The sequence below is a fragment of the Fistularia commersonii genome, chromosome 5 (assembly GCF_037954325.1).
Source record: "Fistularia commersonii isolate RoL2024-O1a breed Wild chromosome 5, RoL_Fcom_v1.0, whole genome shotgun sequence".
NCBI lineage: Eukaryota > Metazoa > Chordata > Actinopteri > Syngnathiformes > Fistulariidae > Fistularia > Fistularia commersonii.
In genome coordinates, this window is record NC_141288.1 from 14,204,978 (window position 1) to 14,222,380 (window position 17,403).

Sequence of the window (17,403 nt, forward strand, 5' to 3'; positions counted from 1 at the left end):
TTTTAATCAAATATCTTATAGTTTATCTTTTGATGAGTCAAACTCCAGAGCCAAATATTTGCATGCTAACAGGGGTTATGTATGCATGTCATGTGATTGTAGAGAAGATGTCAGATGTTTAACCAGTATCTGAGAAGAGTCCAGTCACGGCACAGTGTTGATGTTCGACAGCAGTAGAGTGTGTTTTGGGTGGATAGCATGGGAACCTCCCACTCTGTCTGGACCTGTTCCTTCCAGTCATTCCCATTACCGTGGCAATGACGGCAGACGCCAAGCACGTCAGGGAGAGACAACCACATCCTCTGAACCTACAAAAGCCTCATGGTCACACGGGTGAGCAAAAAATTGTTTTCTCATTGATTTGCAAACCAAAAAAACATGCATTTGTCACCTTCAGCGCTGTGATGATACCAAAGGACACACACACAAGATTCATTCATGAGAATCAACGTTATCTATGTCACATATTTGTCGAAAAGGGTGGTCTTGTTGACATTTTCATTTTCTTAATTAATATAAAGAGACTCAAGATTCAAAGAGTTTATTATCATATGTACAGTGTGGAAATGTGTTTCCCTATACTTACCTTGGTGTCGACAGTGCATTTGTATTCGCATTGACAACAAATAGGTAGTGTAAACATTATTATAAATATGAACAAGAAAACCATTGAATGCAGCTTCAAAGGTTTCTGTGCCAAAAATTAAGCTCTTATTTTCTAATGTATCAAATACGTATGTCAGGCACTAAAAGGCTAATTAATTACTTAAAACATACAATGTGTTTTTCTGGATTTTTGTTTTGGATTTTGTCTGTCACAGTTGAAGAGTACCTATGATAAAAATTACATACCTCTACATGCCTTGCAAGTGGGAAAAGCTGAAAAATCAGCAGTGTATCAAATACTTGTTCTCCCCACGGGATATGTATACATACACCTGTATATATATATATAAGTTTGAATAGCATGTAATAAATTGCTTTTATTAGACTTTTGGGAATGAAGCCTCATGGGGGCACAGCCTAGTGTCTCCCTGAGCCGGTCCCAAACCTGGATAAATTAATGTATCTAGAATTGAGATGGTGGTAATTGGTGCAGACTTCAATGGACATGTTGGTGCAGGCAAGAGGGGACAAAGAAGTGACGGGCAGATTTGGTAGAGAGGATAGGAAACAGGGGGACAGATGGTGGTAGGCTTTTGAAAAAGGATGGAAATGGCTGTAGTGACACTTTTTTCCAGAAAAGGCAGGAACATCACTACAGCCATTTCCATGGAAACTAAACTGAGAGCAGAAATCAGCATTTGTGAGCAGTAGTATGGTTTCATGCCTAGATGGAGGACTACAGATGTAGAACTTGCCAGCCGATTTGACCTGAGAAGGTCAGAAGGAGCTGCATTTTGTTTTTGTAGACCTAGAAAATGCATACAACAAGGTGTCAGGAGATGAACTATCGTATTTTATGATGAAGTTTGGTGTGGCAGAGAAGTATGTTAGACTGGTGCAGGACATGTATGTGAGATGTGAGACATGTGTGATGAAGATGGCGGTGGGACTTTATCAGGTGGAGGCGGGACTAAATCAGGGATCAGTTCTAAGCCCCTTCCTGTTCGCATGGTGAAAGACAGGCTGACAGATGAGGATAGACAGGAATCTCCATAGACCATGATGTTTGCAGATGACATTGTGATCTGTAGTGACAGCAGGGAACAGGTGGAAATATACTCTGGAAAGGAGGGAAATGAAGATTATTCACAGCAAGACAGAATACATGTGTGTGAACGAGAGGGATCCAAGAGGAACGATGAGGCTACTTGGAGTGAAGATAAAGTCAGCATTTGTGAACAGTAATATGGCTTCATGTCAAGAAAGAGTACTACAGATATATGTTTTGAGAATGCTAATAGAGAAGTACAGACAAGGTCAGAGGGGACCATTGTGCTTTTGTAGACCTAGAAAAAGCATATGACAGGGTGTCAAGAAAGGAACTCTGGTATTGTATAAGAAAGTCTGATGTGGCAGAGAAGTATGTTAGACTGGTGCAGGACATGTATGCTACCTGTGAGACAGTGGTGAGGTGATATATTATAATTATCTACATTTATATTATATTTTGTAAAACAAAGAAACAAAAACTTCAGTTCAATCTTTGGTTCAAGCCTTGTCGTGTTTGGTGGGGCTTCAACCACTCCGAGGCCTTCACGAGGCAAAACCCACTTTGGCTGCGTGAACCAGTGATCTCATTTTTTATGTCACTACTCAAATTTTGCGACCATAAGTGAATGCTGGCTCATGTAAACCGAGCTAAGGATGTTTTCCTTCTTCCCACAACAGGGGTACACACCCTGACCTTCTCATAATGTAAGAGGGAAAAAAAGGAGTAGGGTTTTCAGCTTTTCCTTCAATAACTTCAAGTTAGAATTTAATTTCATGAAGAGCCACTGAAAGAAAAAGTTGCCTCTGCTATCAATGTTATGGCTCCGTATTTAACAAAAACTGAGAAACTTTTACAAACTCCAAAAAAAAAAGATATTTAAATATAGATTGTAACCAACATCGTACTGTTCAAGCATGCAACATGCAAGCTCTTACCAAATAAGTGCATACAGCATATATGTATATATGCCATCAATATTTATCAATACCAAGAACCTCTAGACTTGATAAAAGCGGGACTATTACACTTGTAGACATAAGGGAGGTTATGGTATGGGAAGATTATGTATTTAACAATTTAATATATATTTAATGAGACTGTTCAACAACACAAGTTTCCATCCTTTAAAAAGCCTTGGTGGTCATTAGAGCTTGTCAGCTCTCAGATGTGGAACTAGTGGTTTGAACCAAAGCTCTCTATTTCAACCCAGCTGCTGCTCAGCTCTTTCTCCTCCCTGAAGAAATCTGTAAAAGGCATCCATAGTGTTAAAACTTTAAGAAGTCACACGCTAAAAAAGCTCATTATGCAGTAATTGATTTCCCCTGTCTAGGTATAATTTCATAACATACAGGCTCACTTCATTTACAGTCAGCATGCCAGACGACCAGGAATTATGGAAATACAGCAGGGAAGTCCATCCAGCCCAACCCCCCCCTCCTCCTGACTGTTATGAGTGAGTCACAAAGGGCTGTCCCTCAGGTTAGTAATGGTGCTTCTCCAACTTTAAGACAATTGCCATCTGTGGTGGATTGTAAATTTCCAAATCCAACGGACCATAAGACCAGGACAGCACCCATAACTGGTCTAAACTAGATGAAAAGCTCTTGAAGAAATGACCATAAAAGGATCCCTGGGTTCACTTGGGCATGGCTTCTGTTACGTTTTTAGTCATATCAAAACTATTTAAAATTAAAAAGAAAAACAACACATGGGCCGATGGTGAGGTTGTTTTGTTAAGTCAAGGGTGACCTTATGTTCTCAGACTGTGTCCTTGAAAACCTGGACAATTTCCTCCCTACAAGATCAGAAAATACACTGCATCCCTATAAAATTATATGCTTGTAAAGGACTCTAAGTAGTCTTTTACACAGTATTTGTAGAAACAGCACAAATTTCACTGGATTGTAATGCCACAATTTATCATGTGCTTTTCGTAAGTGACCGTTTTTCCTTGGCCACCTACTTTTCGTGTAAGTTGCTTCATGCTCGAACTTTGAATCTGACAGAAATCAAGAAGGCAGACATTAGGAATAAAGAGGTAAATGAAATGTGGACACCCTGCCGCTATCTTCTCTACCTACCTTAGTAACAATCACCTGATCAGCGGCATCAAGATACAAGCCTCAGAGTCACCAAGATGCCATATCGTTACACCCATGTCTGTTGTTATCATTATCTGCATCATTCCCAGCTCTGCTCCTTGTCCCTTGTGTTTTGAGACTTAATTGCAATTCTTCTGCCTGATCCCCTGGTTCTGCTCCTGCCCGTCCCAGACTCACCTGCTTCGTCTACTCACCTTATCAGTTTTATAATTTGGCAACTCATTCCTTGCTTGTAACCACCAGTTACTACACTTGTCTGCTCCTGTTAGCTTGGACCATCAAAAAATAAAAGACATTGAGAGAAAAATCTGGGACAGACAGGATCAGAACCAGCAGATTGGACATAGAATTATATCTTATATTTTTATACCTTATAAAATGAAAACTAAAGTTGAGGTCCCTGTCAAATAAATATAAAAGTCTGACTTTTTAAGTTATAAAAATCTATACAGAGCAATAAAAATCATCAAATATCCATGTACAAATGTAATAAATTCTAAGGAAATATTAAACACAAAGGCTTGGAGACAAAACACATGCTGGATTCATCCTGCATTTGTGATCTACTTGCGTTAATATGGTCAGTCATGCCCGCCACATGAAGGAGAGCCATTGCAGACAATGGTTTGGGCAGATGATGAGAGTTGGGACCCTGACCCAGAATCCTTTTCAAGAATCCAACCACAGTGAGACCAAAAACACATCAAACCCAGCATGAGGATTTACAGAATAGGACACAAGTAATGTGTCGTGGCAAATCTAAAGTGAGTTATTAACCAGATTCATCCTGCTGACAAGACTGGACTTGGGGTTTCTACCTCTGGCTTATAGGCGTCTTCAAAAAACTGAAGCAGGATTTTAACACTAGGCGTGGATATAAATATTCATTAAATGGATATCAGAATGATACATTTTGAATATAGAACAGTCATCTCTAGTAGAGAGGCAGTCATGGGCGCCTCTGGTTATTTATCATAATAACAATCTCTTTCTAGCCGCATCATTACATTGGTGATGTAAATTTTCCAAAGCACTGATCTGTGCTTTTCGTTCTGTCCTTATTAGCATTTTCCATTTTAAGACTATTGCTTGATGAGGCAATACTGTTCAGTAGCAAAGGGGTGTTTTGAAAATGAAATGTACCAGAAAGTTTGCATTGCTCAGCTGAACTTGTCTCCTAGCCAATGAGTTCTTTTTTATATTGAAATACACTGAGTAATATACTTTATGCTCATTATAGTAAAACCTCAATCAATGCTCAGGATGGAGGGGGTGGGTAGAAACAAGTAATATTGGGGGTCCCTTTGAAAGACTGCTTATTAAAAACTATACTTATTTTGGAGGCTTCATGTTGTGATGTGGAATTAGGTTATTATTATTTGGATAATTGTGTGGGGCGTTCCTTATATTTTTACGTTAATCTGTCAGTATCGTTCCACTGAGCTTACAAAGGGAAAGCAATTTAATGTATTATTTGGAAAACAAAGGAACATACTTAGTTATCAATGTGAACGGCTTATTCCAAAAGCATGCCTCGTCCTTTGCTTCTGACATATTTTAAGGGGCAAAACTGTGTTTGAGTGGTTTTGATATGAAATTGAATTGCTTCTATATGTCACGATGCCACTGCCATTTTTTTTGTCTTACAAATGTTGGTCATCATTTGTGACTTATTCATGTTACAAACAAAATGGACTTATGAAAAACATTTAGCTTTAAAGGTTGAAGGTTTAGGGAGAAGATATCAGCTTTCACACATTTTCAAGGGTTCTAATAACACATTATATAGGAGTTTGAATATTTCACTGGAAATGTCAGTGAAAGGCAAGGTTTCTGAAGTGTACTGACAATTCTGGAAGGTGAGTAATTATGTAAGGACTACAATTGCTATTCCAATGGTTCAATTGGTTTCTATTTATATGTTTATTTATCTATTTTTCTGATGTAAAATCACAATGCCCTAAACCTTCAAACATGTTTCCAGAACCCTAATACACAGTGTCAAAGGCCTGGCACACACTAGTTCCATAATATTATTTCACAACAGACAAGTTGTTATGGTAACATTGTGGGCAACATCTGGCCCAAGTTTTAGTTTTGATGCCCATTGTATTAATGTGTACACAGTAGAAGCTGTCTAATGAGGCATGGTAATTATTGTTGCAGAATTCAAGGTCATCTGGCTTCCATTAAGATCTCCCTTTGTGTATTTCCATGAGCGAGACAGCTGTCTGGAAAATATAAGTTATTCTTTATTTTCAGGGTATAGTGCACAGTACTGAGGTGCTGATGGAGAGGAGACAGAAGTCAATAGTGGCATTGTGTGTTTGTTAAAGTCACCTGCTTTGTCATTGCAAATTGTACAATGATATTGATGAGAAATAATGTGCGGTATTATGCTTGACTGCAAAAAGTATATGACTTCAATTTAATATTGCAAAGCATGTCATTTGTAGTCTGAGTGATGTTTTGGGCTAATCCAAATGATATTAGGGAGTCAAATATGATATGGATAAATTGGATGGTAAGTTTCCAAAATGATACAAGGATTCAAAGTATTATTTGTCGTATTCACAGTAAGGAAAGGTGTTTCCCAGTCCAATTACATTAAAGTGTAAAATAATGCATATAGTATAAGATCATGCAAATGCATGTAGTCTTCTGATTATTACACAAGCCAAAGTGCTTCCAGTATTCTCAGTAAACCATTCTGACTGCCTCTGTGTGTTGGCTGACAGGATGAAGGACATATGTTTTGTTTTGTTTTTTAATTGGTCACATTGGCATGATTTCGTCAGCTGTTTGTGTTGGTCAAAACATGTCTTTTGTTCAGTTTCCAAGCCACTCCAACTACAACCCTGGTTGAGGAACAGCGAATCTACTACAAAGCGAGATGGTGGATCCACTTGTTTGGTTAGTGAGGGTTAGTGAAAATCCTGCATCACTGCAAGAATGCTGTACATTTTAGGATCATTGGGTTCTGGAAGATTCAAATCATTGAAATCTCATCTAGCTACTGTATCTTTAGAATTTGGAGTAGAGCTACTGTCAAGAAATTTGTACAAGCATTTCCTCTCACTTTCACAGATATGTCCCATTGTTCGGTCTGTGGGTGACAGACAGCGTTTAAGATGTCGCAAATGTGTGTTTGCTGCGTTATGACTGCGGTACACCTTTCTTCAACTTGTTAAATATGTTCTTCACTGTTAAAATCATCAGTATTAAATAATTCAAGGAGGGCCAGTTCTTGCAGACTTCTCACAATATACCAGTACAAATACTACTCTTATGTTGGTAAGTACCCAGTGATCTCACAGCTGGTTGATATTACAGATGGTTAACCAATATGATTTAATAACAGAACACAGCCCCTGCTTTTGTCTGGCCCATTCATTTTAAATAAACATGGATTTGTTTGAAAGTCAGTGTTAAGTACATGTCCAGACTATACTAAAACATAGCTATTTCAGTTCACCTTCCATGTGGTCTTTGCCATAATAAGGACCTGGACAAGCCTTATTAGCGCTAATCAATTCACTTACCTACATTCCTGCTTTTGGAGGAAAATAAAGAAGCCCGCCATCGGCAGGACAGAAGGGCCTTGAGTGAGCCCTGCAAAAATCATCAACACTGTGCCACATTCCTCTTAGTCTAAAAGGGAAAGGGATGTTTCATTCCCATTTTCCAGTAGCTCTCTGAGTATTAGGTCTTGGAACAGGCTGGGCAGAAATGAGGTGACTGCATGCAGTCATGCAGTTTTGGATTCCCCGTCCCACGATAGACGGGACTGCATGGAATCATTCAGTCAATCCCCTCAGCTTAGTGATGCTGGCAAAAACAATCCCGGAGCCAAACTTGCATCTGTGAGGAAAGTGACAGAGGTCTGCGCACAAACAGCCAGAGCCAATTTTTCCAACCCTTTCCTGAAAACACACATAACGCTCTGTCATTATCACAGTTTTCAGGCACGTGTTGCCCTTCCCAGCAGCTGAAGCATAATTCACCTTTCTGTCATCATGTTTTCCAAGATGAAGTCTGAGAATTCTTTCCTTGAATAATTCCATCCTCCCATATTATCCCATTTTCATATATATTAAATGAAGGAAGTGGGATACTCTAAACATATACAGCCTCTTTGTAACCCTCAGGATAAAGAGCATATGTGTCTGCATGTGATGGAGAAGAAGGAGTGTTACTTTAACTACCAATAGCCTGGGCTTTGCTCAGTGGTTTGCCACAGTTTCATGCAACAGTGTCTAGAAAATTACAGCTCGCAGAGGCATAAATTAAATCCCACAAACTTAGCATCAAGTTATTTTTCAAAAGCAACAACAAGCTGAGTGGGAAATAAAACTGGTCAAACAATGAAGAAATGATTTCTTACTTCACCTTTTAAACCTGTCAAGATCCAGGTTTTTCACTGATTCATTATCGTCTTGCATTTATTTTGAATGCTAGCCCAGTTCTGCAAAACTGTGGGATTTAGTCGGTGTTTACAGCAACAGGCACTGAAATAAAGCTACTAAGAGCTACAAGCAAAACACACTCTGGTCCAAACAATGAAACTCAAACTCAAGAGAGGGACTTGCATATTAGCAGCTGCCAACAATACAGGATAGAGATATAATTGATAGAGTCTGCAAATATAATATGATAGAAAAGTGATCACTGAAGTTTGGGGATTCATATTACCATAAATCATTATATATTTACATATAGAATGAAATCATATGAAAAACACAGCAAAAGAAACGTTGTCCTTGGGCCTTATGAACATGTTATCTACAGTCCAGGTCCATTTGTCCATTTGCATTTCAATGCACCACCCTGGTGACTTAACTGACTTAGCTTACTCCCCTCAGCTGACTCCTCTTGGGAGTCAAAATAACTTGAAACCTTCCCTGGCAAGTTTTATCTAACCTCAGCTTCTTTAGCTCAGGAGGCTGATGAAAGACTGTGCAATAAAGGGTGGGGGCACCATATAAACTGGACATTTGTCAAGGTTAAATTCAGAGATTTCACATGACTTCTAGCTACAATGTACTTTTGGGGTTTCCATTATATTTCAAGGACTGCTGGTCTCATGATATCATATGAACTGTTGATTAAGAATTAGTGAATGACTATAATCTGGACACAATTTTTTCATACCAATCAAACAAATAGGTCAGTAATCAAACATCAGTGATATGTTTTGTGTATCTGTTTGAAAGTGTGTAAAATATGATAAACATGTTGCCAACTCAATATAACAGTGAAATGTGACATAAGACAGAGGTGATGTGTTCATGTTTTACTGTTGCTGTCAACAATGCATAAAAAGCATGTGGTTATTCATTAATTTATTCTCCATTATGAGTGGTTTACGTCAGAGTATTTTAATACCAATTTTTTGTGTGAAACGATAGCATGAGGTCAATATACTGTACACGTTCCCTTTTAGAGAACACTGAAAAGGATCATGGATCTATGTGACCTGCACATGCAAGATTCTGCAGTATTACTGCTGCATTTAACCATGTCTCCAAAAGTAAATCTGATCAAAGTAATGTGGGCCCTTGATAAATAAACTAAAATTGCTATTGTTTTTTACCCTTTCAAGACCCGCAATTGTCCTTTTGTGTACATCTTTGTCAAGACGTTTCTAATAATATCAGATATTCCTAAGCAAGTAGTGTTAAATGTGGGTGTCAGACTGACTTTGAGGGCCCCTGCAATTACTTCTCATTGATATAGTAAAAGCAAAAACTATTAACACAGTGACCATTGACACTTAGATGTTATTGAATAATGTAAAATTTTACGCAAAATGGCTCCTACGCTGTTTCTGATATGGCCCAAAGACTGAAGGAATACTTGAAGTAAGACGAGTCAGCAAGGTGCTGACAGCACAGGAAGCCACTGTTTTCAATTAGGACATGGTACATAGGGAGGAGAAGGACAGACAGCTTAAGAAGATGTTTAGGAACAGCTGGAGTGGAATCCTTGTCTGTATTTGTATTGGCTCTGTGAGCAGCGTAAGTAACCTTTGGCCAGTGGCTGTCTTCAGGCTTATTGTAAATCCAAATTGCCTTTGTCATATTTATGGTAGAAAAATGAAATGCTTTCAATATGCATCAGTTTAACAGACTTAAAACAAAAACATATTTAAAATATTTTTTCCCCCTTCAGTCGTATAAAATAAATAATCAGATAACTTATTGGATTTTCCCTCAGGGTTCTGATCACCAGGTTAGCAAACACTGGTCTTGGAAAAAAAAAAAAAAACAGAATATAAACTGTCATTTGTTTAACAACAGTTTTTCTGATAAAACATACAGAGGGTCAAGTGTTTGGGATGTGACTCATATAAAGGGCAACATCCCATGTCTCTCTAAACAAAAAAACTGTTATTGTAAGATAGCTAAACACCATTCTTTCCACCTAAAAAACGAAATTAAGACAAAAATACGTAATGTGACAATGTTTCCACAATGTTCATACATGTTTGTGTAGTGTCTCCTGTTTGTTTAATGGGGGATTCCAGACATAAAAATAAATGTTGGATGACTTGCCTCCTGCTGTGGTTTGTCCAGCAAATCATGTCTGAGTACAGTCAACAAAGCCCACACCCTCTGGTCTCTGCCAGAGGACGGCTCATCACTGCCCACAGACAAGATGTGCTTTTGTCAGAAAGTTTTTAAGTGGAACTTATCATAGCTAAAAACATTATTGGTCAAGTTGAGATATTCACTATCTCAGTGGGCATGGAAAATAATGACATAGCGTGTTATGCTCATCAAACAAAACAGTGTTATTCTTATCATGCTTGGTAATTTTAAACTGAAAATCCCAACTTATCAGTAGAGAAAAAAAAGAGCGCATTGGGAAAAAGATGATGAATGTAAATATATCATGATTCTAGCAATGAATCATGCTGTCCCTTCTTGGAGAGCTTTGTGGAATTTCTCTTTTTGTAATTTCCAGTGATCTCTCTAATGTCCACTTGATAAATAAACATGGAGAAAATCTAATGAAATCAGTTGGGGTTTTTTTGGACAGGCTAAACAGAGTAGTATCAGACATCACATCTTACCCCAGGAACAAAAACAAATATTGCAATTGTACTGTACGGTGTTTCTTAAGACATTGCATTGGATTTGGTTTTTACTGAGGTAACAAGCACATGTTAACATATGTGTCCTACACGGAAAAGTAACCATTTGGTGTCATACTAATCAATAGTGGAGCTCTCTATACAGCTCCTTATACTGTATCCACCAACTAATTGCTAATGAGTTGAAACACTTGTTTCTTGATCTCACAATATTTTTCATTTGAAAATGCAGGAACTCCAAACTGACATTCCCTTGTCTTATAATAATTTACCTGGTGAAAATGACCTACAGTATGTAGCTTTGTTGAGTTTTCATCCAAAAAGAGAAAGGTAGCATCCAGACCAGTTTTTAATTCAGCTATTTCAGATGATAAAAGTTCCTGTTTTACCAAGGCTTTCTAATCAAATGGCAATACAGCATGACATATCTCTGTCATGGTTGCGCTTTCTGACCTTACCACAAGAGGCGACATAAAGAACAGGTGCTGTAAAAAAAGTACCTGAGCCAAATATCATTTTGTGAAAAAATACTTAATGTTGTATTTTTATGACCAGCTCCTGTTGGAAAGATAAGAGTGGTGGGAGGAAATAAGTCAGTAAAGATGCTTCCTGCAAAAGCTAAACCATAGGCTGTCTATTAACAAAACATTTACAAAAGCTGAAAAAACTGACATTGACCCACTGTTTATATAAAAATATTAGGCTTACCTAACATAAGTCAATTATATACCTACTTTTTACATGCTATCTATTGTTGGGGACGGCAAACAAAAAACCAAGGTCAGAGGGGAAACTGGAACAGAAATTGAGATCAAGAAAACTAAATATTTGGATAAGTAAGCCGAGTTTGACACAAGAGCCATTGAGAGAGTAAGACACAACAAAGAAGGGGATTGTATTTGGATTAAAATAGTTGTTTCAATATTCATATATATGTTATGGACACTACTGCTGTTATACCTAAAAGACACGGTTAACACTATTCACAATTAAGGATTTGTTAGTTTCTGATCACACATGTAAGTCAACTATAGAGAATATAATCTGCGAGAAGCAGAAGTAATTTCATTGGTTAAATGGTTTGTTTAAGAATGAAAAAATAAATTCTAGAGAGCTCAGTTTACTTCTGTTAATTTTGAAAAATATGATATATTTTCTTTTCCTTTAGTTGTTTCCTAAAAACAGTGAAATATCACCATTCTTCAAAGGATCTATGACATTCTTAAAACCTATTAATTCAGTTTTCTGCCAAACATCATGGATAGATAAAAGAGCTTGCAAATGCTTTTGGAGTGAAACTATCTTTGCATCAACTAGAGGAGAAAAACCAACAGGGTTGTACTGACACTGTGTTGCCATTGCTAAATTTAATCCTGCCTGAGTTGCACCACCCTCTCAGTGTGACCTCAGCATCCTGTGGACCCTGCTGACACCCCTGACCTCTGACCTGCTGATGATTCATTGGTTTTTCCTGGTTTTTCCCTAAATTAACTTTTACTCTTGTCCGCCCACGAGCACCTTCCCTCGGCTTCTCCGATTTCTGGGAAGCATTATCTTTTTTATATTTCCGGCAGTAAGAGGACCAGTTACTATTTTTAGATAGATTAATTCATGTATATGATGGTCAACACACTGGGTAATAAAAAAAGAAAATTGCACTGTATCAATATTGCTTGAACACCTTTTAAGCCTTGCAACTTTTTAAGACTATTGCAGCATTAAAATGTGACCAATACTGCTGTGTCAACTTCCCTGGTTGTTTTGAAATGATGAGTGTAGAGGTTTACCAGCCAATACATTTGCTCCAGCCAATTTTATGTCAAACACAAAAATTGGTTCATTATTTATGAGACAGTAAAGCTCTTGGGCCTCATTCAAAAATGCCCATTTATGCAACCATGAAATCTGAAAATATACATTAGCTGCTCCCATACAAAAGTTGTGATTAATTTTTTAGAAAATATAAACTTTGCTGCTGAACATTTTCAACAAAAAGCAGAATGTATTTAAACCCAGAGGGTATTCCTGGTACACCAGCCTGGAATACACCATAATAACTTATCAGGGAGTAAAAGACATACTTATTTGTATATATGTAAATAAATTGAATAAATAATGTTATTACCAAGACAATATTCATCTCAATTGTCAATAACCTTACAAATATTGGGTTTCAAATATTACTATGATGACCCTGCTTACTGCACTATTTGTAGGCAGGATAGCGCTTATTTTCATCGTGTTCAGCATCAGACTTCATTTAGGCATTCCCTCAACCTAAAGGAATTCCTCAAAGCTATTTCCATGCTGTCATATGCCCCCCTTTATGGTTAGGCTCGGTGTCTCATTGTCTAATGCCGTCATACAACATAGTTATTTTGTGGGGTTTCCTGACCATGCTTGCAAACCAAATATGTACAGTAGAGTACAGCAGGGGACCTTGTGTCTGGGGAGTGATAGCTGCGGTTGCATTGGCTCAAAAGTGTAGGAAGTTCTTCACCGTTCATCATATTTTATTACAGGGGGGAGTCCCATTGTAAGCAGGATCATGGGTCAGGCCCATGTTTGTGTTTCCTTCTCTCATGTCTTAAATCTATATTGGATGACGGACATGCTGGCATTGGTAAATCAGTCGGCATCTGCTGAAATGTTCAGTGGAGTGGGCAGGAAGTCCAGTGAAGCTGAACCTGGCCTAAATTTAACCTAATGTTCAAGTGTAGAAACGAGACGGCTCCCCAAGCAGCTAATAACATACACATATCACACGATAAAGAAATTATAGCAGAGTGTATATAATGTCATGTAGTGTCAAGTCCAATCAATTCTGACATTACTTGTATCCACTTTCTTTTATCCCGGCATTTCTAGATTTATCTTGCTTCCTATTTGTTCAAATAACTGGCACTTCCGGCACTGCTACACTGTGTCCACTGTGTGTACCGTCAACTTTCGGTGGTCAGTGTTACTAAATTACCACATTTAATAGAGAAGAATGAACTATTTTTCAGAGTGTAAATAATCAGGTTCATATACTGTGAAGACGTCATGAAAACTGTTTTCAAAATAAAAACTGCTGGATATCTTTATCATAATTCACATAATACCATTCCTTCAGAAACAGGTCACTGAAGATGACAGTCACGGACAGTTATTACCCAACTCCAACTCCACTGAGGCGTATGATAAAATTTTGCATCTTTCTGAGTTTCCTATACAAGTTGTATTAAATCTGCATTCACAACCATGAATTACTTGCTTTTGTCGGATCTGAATGCTCTCCTTTTTCACATCTGCCAATTCCAGGTTGCTCTAACGAACCAAATAAATGATGAAGTCCCTCAAAAACAGATGAAATCAGGACCCGGGTAATGAGCAAGCTGGAGCTTTCAGAAACCTCATATAGAGTAGGACATTTCACAGATTGTTCTTTCCTGACGACACCGGATTGTGTAGTAAAAGTCTCATCTTAACAGTAACCTACGAGTTTTACAGGTGGTATTTCAGCAAGTAAGCTTAGCAACTGAAATATGTTAGATACTGTTTAACAGCAGTTGGTTACATTCAAATTAAGATGACATGCACTTCTACCTGTTAACTATGCATACGCATAGTACATAATAAAACACTACTTCACTCATTGACTGCTTCAATTTTGGGAGATTAATGCTGTAACTGATCATGACCAAATTAAATCTAATTCAGCTGTGGCAATTTGCTCCTGTAACTTGTTGCCAAGGTAACTGTAAAAACTTGAGCTTGATGTAAAGTACTTGATTTTTAAGTCAATAAACAATTTCTGAAAACATAATACGCCAAAGCCATGACAGTAACCCAATTACTGTCAGAAACCATCATCTGGTTTTCTCATGATTCAAGAGACATGGTACATTGGAAAATATTGTATAATCAAAGGTAACAAAACAACTATTAGGGGGGATCGACATATTAAAATCATATATATATTAACAAAACATATGTATATATATATATGTATTTATTTATATTTATATATATACATACATATATACACACACACATACACAAACATACATACATACATATATGTGAGTGTGCATGTATAAGTAAGTCTTTATCCTGAACAGAAGAGTAAGAGAATAAGTATGGGGAAAATGTGGCTAAGACAGGAAACACCTTAAGGATGGGGGTTTACAAACAAACTAATATAAAATAACGTTCCCTTCCAAGACAGCACTTATTAGATATAAAAGGTCCCCAATCAGTATCATTCTATTAGTATTGAGCTATTGCACAAGCCCAAGTTTTAACACTTTGCTATGCCTCAAAATCCCCTAATATGTGACCAGGGGAGGATTGTGGGACAACACAGAAGAGTCATCTTAAATGTGTTGTTCTTTTCAGAAAATTCAAGGTTTATCTATGACTGGTACATGGAGCAGTTGGGAGGTTAAACCTTTTGCCTGTGTATCTTGTTCCGTAAAAAGGAAAGTTGTGTTTTTTGTGTGAAAAGGGGTCACACAGAGAAATAATGATAAATTACTTGTTTTGATTTTTAATTTGACACAGAAACTCTTTGACTAACTGGCCTACATCAGCGGCTGCAAATGGAAACAGTCTGTTCCTTATTCCAAGGGGGGTATTGAGGGCATCATCTATCTAAACCCTGTTGTGATACAATCACAAAGAAATACTTAATTCAGAATCAGTTGGATAGAGAGATCTCATTGAGTCGTACAAGAAATTAAAGGTTTTGGTGATGATAAAAATAAAAAATTTTAAAAAGTGTTTAAAACCATGGCCCACATTGTTTGTAATGCCAGTCAATATCTTTTTGGGGGGGGAAACATTATGGTAGAGAAATGTATCATCAACTTTTGAATTGAACAGATTGACAGCTTGATCTTTAACTATACTGTATTATGAATTTGCATAATCCTATCAATAAGAGGAAAAATAAATACAGGCAGTAAAGGTAAAAAAAAGAAAAAGCTCCCTTGTTGAGGAAGCTGATGCTGACATTGATCTGAGTTTGATGGAGATGAAAACTGTAGACTAACACATATTTTAAACAATTTCAGAAGGTGATAATGTGTTTACAGTTTGTGCTGCTGCTCTCAACTGGCCAATCCCTGCTGTTCCACACATACACCAGACTGGAATACAAGTGGTGATTGTGATAAGATGCAATCTTACTTGCTCCACTGGGAAACACCACCCTGGTCATATAATGTAATATCATCCTCATAAATACGTTAAAAGCACCTTACTGGCTAATAATAACCAGAGTGTCACAGCTGTTTCATTTTGTTCCTGCAGTCACCCAAGAGGAGATCCATGGCCAAATCCGTCTAATGACTGCGGAACTCAGGTCACAGCTCTTTTCAACTAGGAATATATCCAATTATTGTTTTCCCCCTTTGACACGGCATCCACTAGGGTTCTTCCTTGGAAGCATTGGGCTGAAGAGCAGGGGTCGTCATGTCTGTCCCACTTAACTAGAATGGCATGTGGGCTGTGCAATAGGGCCGAGTGAGTCAGGGCCGGACACTCTCCCTTGGTGCCTTTGGCTCCTGGCGGTGCTATCTTTTCAAGTTTTGTCTCTTCCGGTGTCTCTTTAGTGGCCTGTCATTCAGATGAAAGGTATTTCCTCTGAGTCACTCCTTTGTTCGCTTTTGTCATTCCAGAACCATGCAAGTCTTGAAGACCTTTGGCGCACAATGCTGCTGTCTGCTCCCCCTACAGTCACCAAGGCCCCAAAACAACTGGACTTGTTTTTAAATATCAAATGCAGTTTTCTCTTTAATATCCCTACAGTACATCAGCCTAGTTAGACAACATCATTTCCAGGGGGTCTATGTTTATTTCGGTTGTGTGGCTCAAGTTGCAGTGGCAAGCTGTGAGAGAGACACACTAAGCCAGAATATTCTTTCGTTTTATCTTGTCCCATTTCTGACCGTAGAGTTTAAGTAGAGCATGCAATAGATAGCAAGAGATTTTGATACTGTTCAAAACAGAAAGGGTTACTCCATCTACCTCTTGCTGTCAGGACAGTGACAAGCCAAGACAGCGCACCGATTTATCCCACACACATATGCTGAGCAGCTTTGAACAAACACTGTTTCCTCTGTGTGTTGAGCCACTTCCCAAGATTCCAACTCACTTAATGACATTCATTCACAGGATGTAGTATGAAGAGAATGTGGTCTCTTTGTTTTTCATCTTATATAGATTAACAGATTGACAAAATGACAAGTGGAAGGTGAACATTCAAGCTAATATATGCTTTAATATATCCTTTTATGGGAAAATATTATCAGGATTAAGGGTAGTGCAAACATCTAACTAATGGATGTATGAATATCATCACCTGAGAAGGAGTCTGTGGAAAGTAAATTAGGCCCCTGGTATGGTTGACACACAAATCCCTTTTTAAATGTCTTTACTGCATGATCACTTAAGAAACACCAAGAATGAAGGAATCCATTTTCAGAATAAAATGTTAAACTGATAATGACTTGGGGATATCATTTTCAAGGCCACAGGCTTAAGACCACTGTTTTGATGATCAT

At 37.9% G+C, this 17,403-nt stretch overlaps 1 protein-coding gene and 1 long non-coding RNA gene across 2 annotated transcripts in view; one reads left to right on the forward strand and one right to left on the reverse strand.

The window, feature by feature from the left end:
• Positions 1–17,403, reverse strand: part of syn3 (synapsin III) — a 113,198-nt gene that overhangs the window by 20,098 nt on the left and 75,697 nt on the right. The gene's annotated exons all lie outside the window — the stretch shown is intronic.
• Positions 262–17,000, forward strand: LOC147234160 (uncharacterized). Its single transcript, XR_015106103.1, has 3 exons — positions 262–333; positions 3,026–3,136; positions 16,519–17,000. It is a non-coding gene; the product is annotated as an uncharacterized LOC147234160 (long non-coding RNA).